The 13,355-nt window shown below is 43.0% G+C and overlaps 1 protein-coding gene across 2 annotated transcripts in view; it reads left to right on the forward strand.

Moving 5' to 3' along the window:
• Positions 1–13,355, forward strand: part of LOC107564111 (PH and SEC7 domain-containing protein 3-like) — a 117,232-nt gene that overhangs the window by 32,688 nt on the left and 71,189 nt on the right. The window lies entirely within an intron of this gene.

Raw genomic sequence — 13,355 nt, forward strand, 5'->3', positions numbered from 1 at the left:
TGGTCCATAAACGCCAGCAAACACCAAATTCCTCTGTTAGTGACATCAGTGTTTGATTAAAAGTTTTTTTTTTTAAACTAATTTATTAATAATTTATTATTATTTATCTTTACTTATTTATTAATAATAGGAATTGGAATAAACAGAATAAACACTGTGCTAACCAGATGTGTCAATGAGTGAAAAATCAGTGTTAAGGGGTTTTCACACTGACAGCGGGACAGTGTTTATTCTAGTGATTATTTTGAAAACCACCATCCTTAAATTACTTATTATTTCCAATAAAAATCAACTGTAATAATAATTTGTCATATTAACTAAAACAGAAAGTAGTAGATCTAGTTATGGCAGTACAGCAAAACTATTTTTAATTTTGCTGATGTTGATACTTTCATATTGATTTGCTGTTCACAGTTTCAGAACACTTTCATGATTTTGTGCTTATCGTCATTGAAGCTCATTTTATACCTGATTATACTTCCTCTGTGGCCATATAAACACTGCAAAGACAAATGCATTTAAATACACTGCTGAACTCACAAATGATAGTAATGTTTTGATGTCTTGTGGATCCCGGTGATTTAAGCTGTTTGGTATTTGCTGGTTTGAACATAAGTAAAATTAGCAACAAGAGATAAATAAGGGTTTTCAAGCTTTTGAATGTTAACTGTTATCAATGTGAATATATTTTAAAATGTCATTTATTTCTGTGATCAAAGCTGTATTTTCAGCATCATTACTCCAGTCTTCAGTGTCACATGATCTTCAGAAATCATTCTAATATGCTGATTTGCTGCTCAAGAAACATTTCTGAGTATTGTCAATGTTGAAAACAGTTGTGCTGCTTTATATTTTTCTGAAACCGTGATACATTTTCTTCAGTGTTTTTTTCCCATACTTTTGAATGGTAGTGTATTTTTTTTATGCATCAATATGATAAAAATCAGAGGAATAATGTACAATCACCAGGTCATTATCGCAAAATAAGCTTGATAAAAATCAGAAGAACCTATTTTTTTTTTGCTGTTGATGTTACTTTTAAACATCTCACTACCCTGAGATAGGCTTGCCGCGATAGACGGTGCTGACGGTGATATCGGTGTTAAGCCATAACACTGGTTACGTCACTTGCCCACCGCGGCACCGACCCCCACCGTCGTTTAGATTTTTTATAGTAATAAAAATAATTTAGTTCAGTAAAAGAACAGACATTACAATTAAAAACTGAACGCGGCTGCTCAATGCAGCGTGCCGAACGACAGTCGCATCACAGATCAGATTTCATTTCTCCAGCGAGGAGAGTGAGTCGAGCTGACTGACAAGAAGAGTGAGGTGAGACAGACAATAAGAGTGAGGCGAGACAGATGAGAAGAGTGAGGCGAGACAGACAAGAAGAGTGAGGTGAGGTGAGACAGACGAGAAGAGAGAGGTGAGGTGAGACAGACGAGAAGAGAGAGGTGAGGTGAGACAGACGAGAAGAGAGAGGTGAGGTGAGACAGACGAGAAGAGAGAGGTGAGGTGAGACAGACGAGAAGAGAGAGGTGAGGTGAGACAGACGAGAAGAGAGAGGTGAGGTGAGACAGACGAGAAGAGAGAGGTGAGGTGAGACAGACGAGAAGAGAGAGGTGAGGTGAGACAGACGAGAAGAGAGAGGTGAGGTGAGACAGACGAGAAGAGAGAGGTGAGGTGAGACAGACGAGAAGAGAGAGGTGAGGTGAGACAGACGAGAAGAGAGAGGTGAGGTGAGACAGACGAGAAGAGAGAGGTGAGGTGAGACAGACGAGAAGAGAGAGGTGAGGTGAGACAGACGAGAAGAGAGAGGTGAGGTGAGACAGACGAGAAGAGAGAGGTGAGGTGAGACAGACGAGAAGAGAGAGGTGAGGTGAGACAGACGAGAAGAGAGAGGTGAGGTGAGACAGACGAGAAGAGAGAGGTGAGGTGAGACAGACGAGAAGAGAGAGGTGAGGTGAGACAGACGAGAAGAGAGAGGTGAGGTGAGACAGACGAGAAGAGAGAGGTGAGGTGAGACAGACGAGAAGAGAGAGGTGAGGTGAGACAGACGAGAAGAGAGAGGTGAGGTGAGACAGACGAGAAGAGAGAGGTGAGGTGAGACAGACGAGAAGAGAGAGGTGAGGTGAGACAGACGAGAAGAGAGAGGTGAGGTGAGACAGACGAGAAGAGAGAGGTGAGGTGAGACAGACGAGAAGAGAGAGGTGAGGTGAGACAGACGAGAAGAGAGAGGTGAGGTGAGACAGACGAGAAGAGAGAGGTGAGGTGAGACAGACGAGAAGAGAGAGGTGAGGTGAGACAGACGAGAAGAGAGAGGTGAGGTGAGACAGACGAGAAGAGAGAGGTGAGGTGAGACAGACGAGAAGAGAGAGGTGAGGTGAGACAGACGAGAAGAGAGAGGTGAGGTGAGACAGACGAGAAGAGAGAGGTGAGGTGAGACAGACGAGAAGAGAGAGGTGAGGTGAGACAGACGAGAAGAGAGAGGTGAGGTGAGACAGACGAGAAGAGAGAGGTGAGGTGAGACAGACGAGAAGAGAGAGGTGAGGTGAGACAGACGAGAAGAGAGAGGTGAGGTGAGACAGACGAGAAGAGAGAGGTGAGGTGAGACAGACGAGAAGAGAGAGGTGAGGTGAGACAGACGAGAAGAGAGAGGTGAGGTGAGACAGACGAGAAGAGAGAGGTGAGGTGAGACAGACGAGAAGAGAGAGGTGAGGTGAGACAGACGAGAAGAGAGAGGTGAGGTGAGACAGACGAGAAGAGAGAGGTGAGGTGAGACAGACGAGAAGAGAGAGGTGAGGTGAGACAGACGAGAAGAGAGAGGTGAGGTGAGACAGACGAGAAGAGAGAGGTGAGGTGAGACAGACGAGAAGAGAGAGGTGAGGTGAGACAGACGAGAAGAGAGAGGTGAGGTGAGACAGACGAGAAGAGAGAGGTGAGGTGAGACAGACGAGAAGAGAGAGGTGAGGTGAGACAGACGAGAAGAGAGAGGTGAGGTGAGACAGACGAGAAGAGAGAGGTGAGGTGAGACAGACGAGAAGAGAGAGGTGAGGTGAGACAGACGAGAAGAGAGAGGTGAGGTGAGACAGACGAGAAGAGAGAGGTGAGGTGAGACAGACGAGAAGAGAGAGGTGAGGTGAGACAGACGAGAAGAGAGAGGTGAGGTGAGACAGACGAGAAGAGAGAGGTGAGGTGAGACAGACGAGAAGAGAGAGGTGAGGTGAGACAGACGAGAAGAGAGAGGTGAGGTGAGACAGACGAGAAGAGAGAGGTGAGGTGAGACAGACGAGAAGAGAGAGGTGAGGTGAGACAGACGAGAAGAGAGAGGTGAGGTGAGACAGACGAGAAGAGAGAGGTGAGGTGAGACAGACGAGAAGAGAGAGGTGAGGTGAGACAGACGAGAAGAGAGAGGTGAGGTGAGACAGACGAGAAGAGAGAGGTGAGGTGAGACAGACGAGAAGAGAGAGGTGAGGTGAGACAGACGAGAAGAGAGAGGTGAGGTGAGACAGACGAGAAGAGAGAGGTGAGGTGAGACAGACGAGAAGAGAGAGGTGAGGTGAGACAGACGAGAAGAGAGAGGTGAGGTGAGACAGACGAGAAGAGAGAGGTGAGGTGAGACAGACGAGAAGAGAGAGGTGAGGTGAGACAGACGAGAAGAGAGAGGTGAGGTGAGACAGACGAGAAGAGAGAGGTGAGGTGAGACAGACGAGAAGAGAGAGGTGAGGTGAGACAGACGAGAAGAGAGAGGTGAGGTGAGACAGACGAGAAGAGAGAGGTGAGGTGAGACAGACGAGAAGAGAGAGGTGAGGTGAGACAGACGAGAAGAGAGAGGTGAGGTGAGACAGACGAGAAGAGAGAGGTGAGGTGAGACAGACGAGAAGAGAGAGGTGAGGTGAGACAGACGAGAAGAGAGAGGTGAGGTGAGACAGACGAGAAGAGAGAGGTGAGGTGAGACAGACGAGAAGAGAGAGGTGAGGTGAGACAGACGAGAAGAGAGAGGTGAGGTGAGACAGACGAGAAGAGAGAGGTGAGGTGAGACAGACGAGAAGAGTGAGGTGAGACAGACGAGAAGAGTGAGGTGAGACAGTCGAGAAGATTGAGGTGAGACAGACGAGAAGAGTGAGGTGAGACAGACGAGAAGAGGGAGGTGAGACAGACGAGAAGAGTGAGGTGAGACAGACGAGAAGAGGGAGGTGAGACAGACGAGAAGAGTGAGGTGAGACAGACGAGAAGAGGGAGGTGAGACAGACGAGAAGAGTGAGGTGAGACAGACGAGAAGAGGGAGGTGAGACAGACGAGAAGAGTGAGGTGAGACAGACGAGAAGAGGGAGGTGAGACAGACGAGAAGAGTGAGGTGAGACAGACGAGAAGAGGGAGGTGAGACAGACGAGAAGAGTGAGGTGAGACAGACAAGAAGAGTGAGGTGAGACAGACAAGACGATCGCGGATGATTTAGTTTCGAAACGAAATGCAAAAGCGCATATTTGGCAGTATTTTGGATTTTGAAAAGCCTGTTGACTTTTGCCATTTATCTAAGTTATTTTGGAAGTTTTTTTAAACATTTGTTTCTTATTTAATTGGTTCCACATTGTTTGCCGATTTTTACTTTATTTAAACTGTCATTTATTTATTTTATTTGACATTCGTTTTGCTAATAAACGTTCTACATTTCTTATTTATTTGGTTATATATTATACATGTTTACTTATTTCCAGTTTTGTATACCTATTAAACTTTATGTAAGTTATTTGTTATTTTATATAAGGCATAGCCTGCCCTATAGCATGGTGTATTTGTTTTGTTAATAAAAGTTCTATGTTTTATATATATAGGCTAAAGTGAGTTTGACGTTGTATTTTGTTGTTGCATTCAAGCAATTGACGCCGAATTGCCACTAATTCAAAAGTGAAAGTAAAATACGCACAGCGCTTTTAAGCTATTTAAAAGTGAAGGAAAGTGAGGAAAAGAGGGGAAATTCAAACGAACTAAAAACGAACAATTGCTTTACTCCGAATTGCCGCTATTTGAAAGTGAAAGTAAAATGGGCACACCGCTTTTACAAGCTATTTAAAAACGAAGGAAAGCGAGTAAAAGAGGGAACGCCCCGCCCCCGCGGTGATACCGTTATTACCGGTGTTGTCACACGTCGATTAACCGTTGGGAAAATTTCCTCAACGTCACAACCCTACACTGAGACTGCAGGGCTGATGGGAGAAATGATGGTTTGGAGAAAAACTGGCATCAGAATGAGTCAAGACATGAACTGATATGTCATTTTCTAGAAGATAGTTTCCAAAAGAGAGTGACACCACTGCATTAACAGTTACGTCGCACTGTACTAATTCTGTTAACACCATGTGGGTTTGAAGTGGATTCAGTTTTTATGGGTTTGGAATTAATATTTTGTACAATACAGTTGAGATTCCTGTAAATAACTGATCTGTGTGTACAGAAGAAGATGAAGCACTCAGAAGACTAATGAGACACAGATCAGCCGAGTTCAAACTGCACAGGTTTGAAGGAGCTCTTGTGTTTTATAGATGAGTGAATGCAGCTTTGAGCTTATTAAGCACTTTATTAAACCTGCTGTTGACTGCATTCACTCAACCTCTCATGTGTAGAATTTGGTGAACCAGTGCTTATGTATGGATATAATATAATTTGTAAAACACATTTGTGACCCTGGACCACAAAACCAGTCATAAGGGTCAATTTGTTAAACAATATTTGGTCGAGATACAACTATTTGAAAATCTGGAATCTGAGGGTGCAAAAAAATCTAAATATTTGGAAAATCGCCTTTAAATTTGTCCAAATGAAGTTCTTAGCAATGCATATTACTAATCAAAAATTAAGTTTTGATATATTTATGGTAGGAAATTTATAAAATATCTTCATGGAACATGATCTTTACTTAATATCCTAATGATTTTTGGCATAAAAGAAAAATTGATAATTTTGACCCATACAATGTATTGTTGGCTATTGCTGCAAATATACCCCAGCGACTTAAGACTGCTTTTGTGTTTCAGGGTCACATTTGAGTCCAACATGCACCGAGAGAAAAACCGTCTACCACAGCATAACAATAGCGATCAGTAAACATGCATCCTCACCCGCACACTCGTCAGAAATCATGCTACATTTCCTCATCATCAGAGCCTTCAGCCCTGCTGTTATTTATAGCCCCAGCGCAGCCTCGTGCCCCAGAGCATGATGGATGTAAATAAAGCACATCGCTCTGTCGCTCCATTCACACACCGTTCGGCCCTGCCCCCCCTCCACCCGTCTGCCTGCTCAGCCGGAGCGAGACGCCGGAGTTGAGCGCAGCGGCTGTAGTGATGAGACTTGCTACAGTAATGAATAAGCACAAACAGAGCACCGTGTCCTAGCAGCCTGCAGGGAACCGCTCGCGCCGTCTCCATGTAGGTCAGAGCCGAGCATCAGGACTTCGTCCACACGCACCACCGACCGACTCTCATGGGCTCCGTAGTGTCCGGCTGCTTTTCCCAGCTGGGCCTGTCCGACGCCGAGCAAGCGTCCGTTCAGTAAGTCTTGACCTTTGTATTGCATGACACGCTTCTCAGACGCCGTGGCAGCTGCTCCCGGCACACACGTGTGTGTGTGTGTGTGTGTGAGACTGCAGCAGCTCCCGCATCTGTCCGCTGTGAATGTCCTCTACTGCTGAAAGGTTGAAGCTTTCCTGTCTTTGTGTGAGTCTCCCCTCCCTCATGACTCCAGTGGGCTGATCCTGAAGCACATCATGAATGATAATAACTGTATATGTTATAATGAATATCATTGAAACCTTTACCTGTATACACTGTTAATTTATTGTTGTATACTAACAATTTCCTATCTTGAGCGCAAATGCAGGCTATTTGATTTTATAATAAAGGGAGTAAAAACGATCAGGAAATTGCTTGTATTAGGGTAAAGGTGTGGTCATGTTAGCAAAAACTTTGATAAAAGACATATGTGACCCTGGACCACAAAACCAGTCATAAGGGTCAATTTCTCGAAATTGAGATTTATACATCAGCTGAAAGCTGAATAAATAATATTTCCATTGATGTATGGTTTGTTAGGATAGGACAATATTTGGTCGAGATACAACTATTTGAAAATCTGGAATCTGAGGGTGCAACATAATCTAAATACTGAGAAAATTGTCCAAAGTTGTCCAAATGAAGTTCTTAGCAATGCATATTACTAATCAAAAATTAAGTTTTGATATATTTATGGTAGGAAATGTACAAAATATCCTCATGGAACATGATCTTTACTATGATTTTTGGCATAAAAGCAATATCAATAATTTTGACCCATACAATGTATTTCTGGCTATTGCTACAAATATACCCCAGCGACTTAAGACTGCTTTTGTGCTCCAGGGTCACAAATAAGGTGCTGTCACATTTACAGCAAATTTTGGTGGGAAAAATCCAGTCATTTCAATAGGAATTGACTGGCTCCTCAAATTCTGCATAGGGCTCAAGTTGTTCACACGAATTCTGTGAAATTTCGTCAACAAAAAAGGTACTTTGTCTATTGTCAATATTATATCTATGAAGCACAGCTCACACAGAAGTCACTTTCAAACTAAGCAGCCTTCTGCTGGTCAGCGGGAAAAATGTTTATAACCAACTTAAAACCATTGCAAAACCTTTCAGCCTCACACAAAATTTTCCATTACACAGAATCTTATTAAAATAACATTTCACAATGGAGAAAAATTTGTCGAACAACAGTAAATATGAGCGCAAGGGTTTGTTCTAAACAACATCTTAATATGCTGTTTTAAACTCAGGTAAGGCTTTGTCAAACCAACATTCAAAACATGATAAAGTCTTGATAAACTTTCTTTTGCTAGTTTTTAATGATGTCATTTTTGCAAGCAGCTTCATCATTAATGTGATGTTGTCTGCTACAGACTGTCTAGCCTTCCATCAGGATTTTATAGATTGCAGTATTTCTCTGAGAGCTCTAAATGCACAAACATGCAGTTAATGTTAGTATTTACTCTGCATAAGTAATGGTGTATTTGTGAAATTGGGCTGTTTGGGAGGAAATGAATTGCTTTTCTAAGTCATCATGCTATTTATATTCATCAGCGCTTGTCCCCAGACCATAAGCCCTGTTCTCAGTAATGCTGATTAAAGCAGTGTTCAGTTCTTCTGCTCTGTGAGGTGTCACCCTTTACTTCCACATGGTCACGCACGCGGAGGTAAACAGTGTGTGTGGCAGGTGCTGATGTCATGTGATGGGGCGTCATGGGCCCTCAGCTGCTCTAGAGGAAGTGGCTCTCAGCAGCGCTCTGGGTTTGTGCCAGTGCTGGAGGTGTGAGTCAGCACCAGCGGCCCGGTGCCAGGCGTCTGTCTCACTGTCCCACACACAGACCTGTTTCATTTAACGACCCTTCATTTGTCAAGAAGTGTCTTCTTCATCCATTGTGGTCAGTTTTGTTGGGGGTATGGGTGAGGGTCTCTTAATTTTGTCACTACATACTACATTTACTACATCAGCCTCTTATTGCATGTTGCATGCAAACTGCAAAAAAAAATCCCCAAAATGTGATGTTTCAAGCAGAACTCTTCTGTAATATTGTAGTGGAGTACCTGAATGAACTGAAGGCTGGTACTGTACATGAATGCGCTCTTCCACATTTTCCAACTCAAAGTGCAGTTAGTACAGTGAATGCATCTGTCATCCTCAACTTGGGGAAACATTCTGATTGAATTAACTGATATGGTGTGAATTTGGATAACTTAAATGTATATTTCAATATTTAAAATACTGAAAACAACAAACTTTTTGTGGGACCCAGTTTGGGGACCACTGTGCTACAGACAGGATTCCTCAAATCATGTGATATGTTTCACTAAGGTTCACTAAGACTTTTAATTAGAGTGCTTAGTCTAAAAAATGCCTTTTAGACTAAGGCATTTTAATTACAATTTTCATCTGGAGAATGAAAAAACAAAACCTTTTTATAGACTTATCTTAGTGGGTTCAGACGTACAACTAGAAACCACCAGCACCCAGATAGGGATGCGCTAAAAACTGCTCAGGACACCTTAGGAACCACATTGTGCCCTTCAGAAACCATTCAGAATAACTTATCTGCCTAACAACACTCCAGAAGCTGCCCACAACACCCTAGCAACTGCCTAGAACCCAAGCAACTGTATAGCAGTGTCCTAAAAACCACTCAGAACTTAGTAATCACAATAGTAACAGCCTAGCCACCACTCAGAACCCTAGCAACTGCATATCAATGTCTTTAAAGGGGTCATATGATGCTGCTAAAAAAGAACATTATTTTGTGTATTTGGTGTAATGAAATGTGTTTATGCAGTTTAAGGTTAAAAAAACACATTATTTTCCACATACTGTACATTATTGTTTCTCCTCTATGCCCCGCCTTTCTGAAACGTGTCGATTTTTACAAAGCTCATCGGTCTGAAAAGCGAGGTGTGATCTGATTGGCCAGCTATCCAGTGCGTTGTGATTGGCCGAATACCTCAAGCATGTGACGGAAATGTTACGTCCCTTACCATATTGTGATGCTTGCGGCAACCACATGTGACGACCCCGGGCGGGACTCTGCTTCGTCCATGGTGAAAGCTGATCCGGCGATCCACAGCGCGAAGTTGTAGTATTTCCTCAGCGAGCAGCACGGATTAGCTCCAGGCATGACGAAGCAGATATCGTCCTCTTTTGGAAGACCAAACAAAATAGTTTTGCTTTCACAACGAAACACACAGCATCTTCACGACATGGCGGCGGCGGCAACAATACTACAGCGAGAATAAAAGTTATGCCTTCTTTCTTTGCGTGAACGGGGCGGCGTTATGCAAATCTTCCCACATAGTGACAGGGAGTCGGCCATTTTAAGGGCTGTCTCAATTGCGAAATCTTTCCAGTGCACAGTTCGCTCCCTGAAAACTCCCACAATGCACCGCAAAAACTAGGGAGCATTGGCGCTCACTATGCTCCCTTACCAGAAATAAAGTCACATTTCTGAAGCGTGAAACATAAACCGCACGAGCCAACTCGATAAATATAATGACACGCGATAGAAGATTTAAAAAGACAAACCATTTTTTAGTATATTTCAACATAAACACACATCGCTAGACAGGAATTGAACACATTTAATTAACATTTATAATTGATATCTGGCTGAAATGTTGTAAGAACATAACAAAACGAGGTGTTTAAAGAGAATAAAAAATAATATAAAAATTTGATTGGTCCTGCCTGTTGTTTATTAATTCCAGTGATGAGGTTCTACTATGTTGTCCGTTGACGCGGTACGTAATCATGTCACTGGAATTCGAGTGATCACTGTCCGAATGTGCAGTGAGTCAGGGAACTTACCAGTGCCCGAATTCGTGTACACGATCTACTGATTCACGAGCTCAGGAGCTAGGGAGCTGATTGGGACACACCCAATGTCTTAAAAACCAATCAGAACACCTCAGTAATCACATAGCAACACCCTAGCAACCACTCAGAACCCTAGCAACTGCATATCAATGTCTTAAAAAACACTCAGAACACCTCAGTAATCACATACAGTAACAACAACTTAGCAACCGCCCAGAATCATAGCAACTGTTATCAATACCCTAAAAACACTCAGAAGAGCTTAATAATCACATAGCAAAGCCCTAGCAACCACCCAAAACCCTAGTAGCTGCATATCAATGTCCGAAAAACCACTCTGAACCCTGTTGTAACTACATAGCAACGGTCTAGTAGCCACAAAGAACACCTTATTGATTTATTAAAGCAAGACCCTGACAAAGTGGTGGTGAATTTTGCTCAAATCACCATTCATATTTCAGAATATGTAAATATCTAGCTAGATATAATCTTATGAGCACATATCATAGTACATGAATGAGATCTGGAGACATTATGGAAAGCACAAGAAGGGAATCCTGAAAGTGTCATTGACACTTGTTTGTGTTCAGAGTGTTTCAGCATTCATCAGTCTGACGATTGATCTGCGCTGCTGGGATTGAATTGATCAGCACACACCCTGCTAATCTACTGACCCGGCCGAGATCTGACTGGAGGAGAGAGATGCTGTGTGTGTGTTGGCTGACTCTAGCGAGTCTGAGTCGTTGCTCATCAGCCTCATATTTCACCGGCCTGCCCTTCTGCTCAAGGCTGAGCCCTTTACAGCCTCCACCTCATCTCAGGATAAAGCAGCACAAACAACCGTACAGCCTCAGATATCTGCACACAGATCCTTCTGGAGGTCAACACACACACAAATGCGTACCGGCCCTGTGCTTTTGCAGGGACTTCTGCCGCAGAAACACTGGGAAGCATTCTTGTGGTAATCTGCTGGAAGAACAGGCTGTATCAGTTAGCGCGGCATCGTCTGCTGTTATTCTGGCGCTTCGTAGACGCCCAGAGAGAATCTGAGGTCAATCTAAGTGCTGTTGAAATGTGGGAGCAGGAATAAGGAAGTTGAAGAATATTTGGAAAGGGTGGGAGGGTGCAGGCTTTCACTTCATACTTTCAGTGTGAGGGAATGAAAAACTAACTTTGTTCAGTGCTGTTTGGCCCCTCCACCATTCTGTTGTACAGATGGAGGGAGGCGCTTTCAGACCTTTATCTCAAGTGCTCTGGTCTGTTGCTATTGCAGAACATTTTCTGTAACTCTGATCATCAAGTGTACATCCATCGATCCTTGATATTTTTGGACTTTGGTCTGTTCTCAGGTCAGTGCCTCTCTACTGTTGTTGGCTCAGGATGGTGATGTGGTAAATGTCTTCACTGTTTGTGCAGGTGATCTTCAGTATTTGGTCTTTTCTGTGCTAGGCTGTATCTGTCTCTCTTGTGCAGTAGTTGTGTTAGAGCTTTCTGTATAATAGAATTCAATCTGTGGCATTTTATTTCAGTTGTCTGTTGTGGAAGAATTACTTCCTGCTTTAGTATCATGGGAGAGGAAATCATTTCATATTCCCATGATACAGATCCTGCTGTGATATTTGGGGAGCTCAATGTAGGAAATGGTCTTATTAAGACGTATTCTGAAACATGAAGTATGATTCTTGATTTCCTGATTCTGATATCTATTTTGTGAAAGATTCATCCATAAACACGTTTAATTTTTGACCTTTTGACCATAAATTAATTATTTAATGAAGAAATATCAGGCGAGTACCTCACCTTCAGCATTATAGTCATTTCACCCGCGCTGGACAGAGACTGAGACGGTGCCGCTGCATGTCGTGCCAAACCTTTCATGGCAACGTTATCAGCTTGAGATCGTTTTTTTGAGATCTGGCTTTTTAGAGACCACCGATCAATCATCCCAACATGATTATAGGCCGATAGTGATCGGTAGCCGATCAATCGGAGCACCCATACTACTTTGTATAGGCGTACCTTAATTCACCTTCTCTGTTTATGTAATTATGTTGTTTTATTGTTTTTATTCGTACAGTAGGCTAATTGCAAATGTTTGAACAATGATTCATTTTGATACAGTTAATGATTTAAACATTGGTTAAATTAATAATTAATTAAACACACATGCAACATTCTACTCTTAAAGGGGTCATATGATGCTTTTTTAAAGATCATTATTTTGTGTATTTGGTGTAACGGAATATGTTGACATGCTTTAATGTTCAAAAAACACTACACTACACTATTGTAGGTTCTCTATGCCCCGCCTCTCTCAAACGCTTCGTTTTCTACAAAGTCCCTCCTTCCGACAAGCGCAGTCTGCTCTGATTGGCCAGCTGACCCAGTGCATTGTGATTGGCCGAACACCACAAGCACTCGTCGGAATTTTAACGCCCCTTACCATAATCGCCAGCTTCATCTTTCAAAATAAATGTAAAGACAGAGCCCGAAAGGGGAACAGAGTCGCGTGACAGACACAGTGATGAAGACACAGTGATGAAGCTGGTATGTGTGTGCAGTACACAAGCCACGGTTAAGACAGCTGACTCGACTGTGACCTGACCCTGTCTCTCGCTCTCTCTCTCGCTCTCTCTCTCTCTCTCTCAAACACACACACACACACACACACACACACACACACAATGCGCAAAACTCTGCATTTGAACAGTCAATAGCAAATACTCAAACTAATAACAAAACATACTTACAGTCACTGATTCAGAAGTGCCAGATTGTCATAGCAAAGTCAGAATGACCTCCTCATCTCCTCATCCTCCTCATTCATTTTATGGACGTTCACGAAACGTCCATAAAATGCATTGCTGTTCTGTTGTAAGTGATCTTAAAGATTCCTAAATGCATCTACTTCTGGAAGGCCAAATAAAGTGCTTTTGCTTTTGCACTGAAACACACAG

Source organism: Sinocyclocheilus grahami, unplaced genomic scaffold (genome assembly GCF_001515645.1).
Source record: "Sinocyclocheilus grahami isolate Dianchi unplaced genomic scaffold, SAMN03320097.WGS_v1.1 scaffold911.1, whole genome shotgun sequence".
In the NCBI taxonomy this organism is placed as follows: domain Eukaryota; kingdom Metazoa; phylum Chordata; class Actinopteri; order Cypriniformes; family Cyprinidae; genus Sinocyclocheilus; species Sinocyclocheilus grahami.